The sequence below is a fragment of the Athene cunicularia genome (assembly GCF_003259725.1).
Source record: "Athene cunicularia isolate RWA chromosome 1 unlocalized genomic scaffold, athCun1 chr1_part1, whole genome shotgun sequence".
In the NCBI taxonomy this organism is placed as follows: Eukaryota; Metazoa; Chordata; class Aves; order Strigiformes; family Strigidae; genus Athene; species Athene cunicularia.
Window position 1 is genome coordinate 96851845 of NW_020799091.1, and position 6006 is coordinate 96857850.

Below are 6006 nucleotides of genomic sequence, written 5' to 3' on the forward strand. Positions count from 1 at the left end.
CTCAGAGGCTTAGCTCCCGGCTTTGCGCCGTTCCCTGAGGCGGCCGTGGGGCTGCGGCAGGGCTCGCGGGCTGGCGTGCTGGGGGAGGCTTCGCCGCTGCCTGCGCTCGGAGCTCTTCCCTCGCCACCACCTCGGCCTTCCCCGTGGCTCCCCCTCCGGTCCCTGCTGAGGACGCCACGGGTCCCCGCTGACCTCCGCTAGCCCGGCGGTGCGCGGGTCTGGCACGGCCTTAGTGTTCAGGCCCGGTTCTTCTGCCGGTACCGCCGGGCACCGCGAACCGGGCTCGGGCGGGCGGTGAGGCTTCAGGAGGGAAGGAGGGAGCGAGGCCCCCTGAGACGCGACAACGTGAGATCACGCACAGGGCAGGGTCGCTTCAGTTGCTTGTGCTTGTGTATTCCGGCAGGACTGCTGCTCTGGTACAGTATGTAGGTGCGGCCAGCTGCTGCTACACGGTCTTGTTCCATTTCTGGGCTCTGCAAGAAACCCGAAAGTGTCTTAAGATGCTGTTTGTACCTGATAGGAAATCTCCTCCTAAAGTACTTAAGCAAAAGCAGATTTGTCTTTCTTTTTTTTTTTTAACCTGGTCAGGAGTCTGGCTTCTTAACTTTTTTCACTGATTTAATTAATTGTTGATAACGATAAAGTGATTGTGCATACTTCAGCTTTTGCAGCTACCTGGAAAATGTTGTGTCTTTTTTCATTGTTGACGACCAAGTTAGTTAGAAAAAGAAAAAATTACCCGGCTTATGTTTTCGACATTTATTTTTATCTATGCTTTTCTAGGAAGATTGTGTTGCAGTTTTTGGTTGGGGCTTTTTTGTTGTGGTTTTTTTTTTTTTTTGCTATCCTGCTACACACTTGTATTATAAAAATCCTTTTCACACACAGCTTTCCCATAACGTTAGTAGTTTGGCTACTAGAGTGTATAAAGCATGCTTCAATTCATTTAATATTTTTAATGCTGGAAAACTGCTTTAAACTGATTTGAATGGAAGGTTGTGCAGCATCCAATCTACAATTATCAAATCAGCTAGAGAATGACTTATAAAGCTAAATTATCAGTTTGTAACCAATACATCCTTCTAGGTATGGTGTCCTAGCAGTGAAGACTGCTTCCTGTATCTTACTTTGACATTGTTTGCCTGTTATTAGAAGGATATTATTTATTTCAGTATCATAATGCAGTGACTTGGCTTGCTTTTTATCACTTCAAACTTTTTCTGAATACAGGAAAGGAGTATTTCTTGTCTCTTTAAGATGAAATTAAGATATTTATGGTTAGTAAATCTGTCAGTATTGTTTGCTTCCACTTTATGTGAAAAGGTTTATAATTTTAGTTCATTAACTAGGCCTGGAATTTGGAAGTTTGAGTGATGTGAAAGCACAATGATGAGCTGTACGCTAGAAGTAGACTGTGAATTTTTAATAGAAATTTCATAAGGACAGAAAGGAATTACAAATCTCTTCTTCAGTTGGATGTGGAATGTATGCAGCTTTGTTTTTTGTTGTTTGGGGCTTTTGTTTAGAAATTTACTGATGATTGTATACTTCAGTGACGATAAATACCTTTGGTCTATGACAACTTTCATCCCAAAATATGCCTGCATCAATGCTACTTGAAAATTACAGGATCCCTTTAGTAAAGACAATAGTTCATCCCAATGTTTATGTCTAGCTATTCATTTGAAGGCAATAGGGGTACAGTGGCTAGACTCGATCTTGTGTTTTCTAAATTTATATAAAGCTGCATTTGAATATGGAAGAAGGTGATGACTAAATTATGTACTGGTATAATAGTCTTTATGTTATGCCTGTTACATTATAATAGCACCAAAATTTGCTGAAACATTACTGAGCTTTCTAAGTCATCATTTCCCCAAGACTATGATTAATTCAGCATAACTCTACAATGCCAGTTGTCTCCCTAGCCATTTAATTTCTTCTGCCTTGTGCTGACAGTATTGGCTACACAGTAAGCCAGATCAGGGAAATGGATAGTATTTGGTTGGCATGTCACTCAAAAAAAAAAAAAATTACATAATAATTAAAAATCGGTCTATCGAGTCATGAACATCTATTTTTGGTTTTCTTATGAACGTCTTCTCAGGTAGAGCAGAATATTTAACAGCCAGTGTCAGAATGGTCTTGTGTTTGATGGCCTACAGAAGAGAGATTAGACATAGTGGAGAAGCTCCAACAGACCAGGAAACTAGGTGAATGGACTGAAGTGGTGTCGATAAAGAACAGTCTAAAGGATTTCAGCCTGTGATTTTAGGTGATAATACACCAAAGAACTGGTAATGCCAATGGCTGCTGATTCTTCCATTCCAGCTCTGGTTTTGCACCCCTTCATAGTGCATAATATGGGTGAAATATTTGGGGATTTTTAGCAATTAGCATCTCTTGATCTGTTGTGTGTACGTCAGCCAGCATCTTTACAATGATTGAGTGTATTTGCTATACATCTTTATTTCCTCCAAGAGGGAAGGGATGAGGGGAAACAGATATAGGAGAGACTGACATTTAACAAGTAACTGTTCTGAGGATCTCTAAATGGTAAATTCCATGCTGAATAAGGCCCTGAAGGTGCGGGAGTTTACGTTAAAAACTTCTAGGGAAGAACTCTGCAAGTTAACAAATTTATCTTTAATTTTATTGCAGGACTGAATTTGTGCCTTCTTAGGGGAAAATATGGTTGAAAGTACGTATGAGAAGGCTGGTGAGTGGAGAAGATAAAGGGTGTGTCTGAAGCAAGCAGTTGACCAGGAAAATTAAGGCTGAATAACAACTTTTTTGCTTTTTGTAAGGTCAGAGTGATGCATATGTTTCATTATAGGCCTTCCCTGTCAGGCCAAGATGTTTAAAATTTCTCTTTGGTGCTGAAATATCATATCATAGAACCTTCAAATACTGTTCCCTGTTGTCTTGGGTTGGGTCAGACAACTAATCATACTGCAACAGTGACCTTGGTTATACTAAATCCAGCTGAATTCAAGCACTTCTCATTGTTGCAAAGCAATCTCTTATGCCAAGTGGAAGTTGCTTCACTTCTGAAAAACTTCTTTAGTTCCAGGTAGTTGAGTAGGCAACTATTTTGTTCTTTTTACTTGTTCTTTACTTCTGCGTTCACTGTTCTTTTTTAATTTGGAAAAATTAGACGCAAAATTTGCAAGCCTGACATTGTGATCTTGCTTTTAAAAAGGAACTTGGTTAAAATAATGTGCTGTGATAAACAGTAAGAAATTTCTGTGTTCATTATTTATAATAATCAGAAACTGGAGGAACTAAGCAAACAAAGAGCTTTATTTAGTCCAGACTTCAATTTGAGAAAAGCTGGCTTAAACAGATTACTTTAAATTGTGAGTAAAAAACAAGTTTGCCACTTTATAGACCAAAAGAATAACATTGTTTAAAAAGAAAAAAAAGGGATTTAAGAACAAGATGACAGTAAAGTGAATCCTAATAGCATGTTCTATAATAGCAAAATCAGGCTTATTGCAGTAAGACTCTGTTGAAGTTCCTAGGAGCAGAAGATGTGTGTTCAAGAGACTTTTTTAATTGGATAGAGAATTCTTGAGCCATTGAGGCTCATTTAATAAGCACTGGAATACTAGAAGGGTGAGGGGACAGGCACAGCTAATGATGCGTTTTATTTAGAAAATCTAAACAGGATGACTGGAGTAACTGTGGCAGTTAGTCTGAGATTGATAATTAAAAGAATTCTAGGCTGAAAGGCCTGAAGAATGCATTGTACAAAGAAAGGTGCCATAGTTAATGTCAGTCAAGACTTTTAATGACAAGTGAATCCAAAATATACTTGTCAGAATTTGGCCATAAGGAAGCCTTTTACTTTTTCTAAAAAAGCAAACTAATTAGTAAATCAGAGCATTGAGGTTTTAAAGTATCTAATGACTAGTTAGTTGGGTCTAGCAGTTTTTCTGTTGAATGTGGCCTATTTCCTTCTAAATAATCAGAAGAATATGTAGTTAAGACTTATAGATCTTGTAGAGGAAGAGATGTGGAAGAAAATAATCAGGAATATTTAGTAAATGTGACTTGTGTGAATTTAATGTGAATTTTTAAAATGCAAAATGTTTGCCCTTTGTCCTAAAAGTGAATGCCTGTGATGTGGAAAATGGAATCTAAAAGGAACCTAAGGTGTCTTGTTGGTAACCAACTGACCATGGACTTCCATTCTACCAAAATAATGAAAAGCTTCATCTATCAAATGAAACAAGAGAAATTTTAGGTATTTCTGTATGGCATTAGATACGGTGTTCTGTGCTGTTGTCAGCACCTCAGAAAATATGATGTCCGATTTCAGGTGGTCTTGAAAACCAGCCTTGTGGTTGGTTTGTTATTTTTTCAAAGGTACCGTGCCTTGGGAAAAAAAAAAATTGGCTGATTTTTCTTATCAGGGATGCTGTGGAGGGATTAGATACAATCTGAAAATACATAATATCTAGCTAAAGTGGGTTTTTTTGTTGTTCCTTAATGTAGCAAACAGACCTGACAGTGTAAACAGTCAATTTGGAATTAGTATATATTCTAAAAGTAATTTTGCCAACAACTTACGGGACAGTGTAGTGCGTACTTTGATCCTTCCAGTCTTTACATAAAGATTATAGATACTATAGCTGTCTAGTTCAGTCAGAAGCCTAGATGCGACTTGTGACTCTTGAGATTCTGTGCTGTGTTTTATGCACCATTTCATGTTACTGATTGAAGATGGTTCCAAATTGTCCTCAGCCAGACATGGGTAACTGTTCCACAACTAGAGAAACAGGGAATTGTGCTGCTGGATCAGATGAAGGAGGTGTTTATCTTAGTTGTGACCCTGGAAGTGACTGAAACTTTGAAAGTGTCAGTCTTCCTGACAGTTTCACATGCACATCTGAATGGTAAGGAATAGAAAGCTAAGAAGCCTGTTTGGGATCATTAACCTGGGACAGTCTTCTCACAAGCATGTTCTGTTTGTAGTTTAGCATATGTACCTCACTTCTCTGCCTGCTTCACGTAGTAAATACCCTGGCCTTCCTGTGAATGGATACTCTGTTTACATGAGTAATTCTGCGTAGAACTGTACTAGCGGAGTTGCATGTTGCAGTTTTGTCATCACATGGTGAAGCCATGAGGTGTTCCTAGTAAAGGAGAAGGTAGAAAGTGAGTAGGAGCAACTGATTGTAAATTACTACATTGTAGTACACGGGGATTAATTCTAGTGGTGACTTTCTCTGCGCCTTTAGTTTTGTGGTGTTATAAAGGTAAATGAACCCCTTCTGATAGGGACTAGTTTATTATTAAATGATGCCAGGTAACTTACAAATCATACATATTTGTAAATGTTTTGCAAAAGTTAAGTTTTCTCATAAATTGTGTGCTGACTGTAAGTATTGGAACATCTTGGTAAGCTTATGTTCTTTGATTTGTACTTTTTAGAAGGATAAGTATACTGACAGCTTTGTATTTAGAAGGGACCCTGGTTTTACACAAAAAAGGACAAAGGCTGTTCTCCAGAAAACACATAGCTGACTTCCCTCTACGCATCAAACAGAAGTATAATCTGATTGCATATAAACAGGTTAAGTAAATATTACAACATCCTTTTCATGATACTTCCCTCTCCCGCACACTAATGACCTGTAGAAGTTTCTGTTAGAAAGTGGTTTTGAGGTGTTTTTTCATTTATTAAGAGACATTGAATGTTATAAGAAAAATTAATATTTAACTTCAAGTCATTCTTCTCCTTTCTGCCCCAAATACATACACCCTTATTGTGTGAAAGTATGTAGGCAATAGCTCTGCAATAGGTTGTTGCTGTGTGGTTGGAGACTGTTCTCATTTATTAAAGGAGTTAATGTGTTCAGGATTGTCCTTGCTTCTTATAGTTCAGCTGTACTCATTTTTCAAAGCAATAACCTAATTGCTTGTACTAATTAAAGTGTGTTAGCAAAGCAGTACAGTATTTAGGTCAGCTTTTCTTCACTGTCCTTTTGTGCTTGTGTC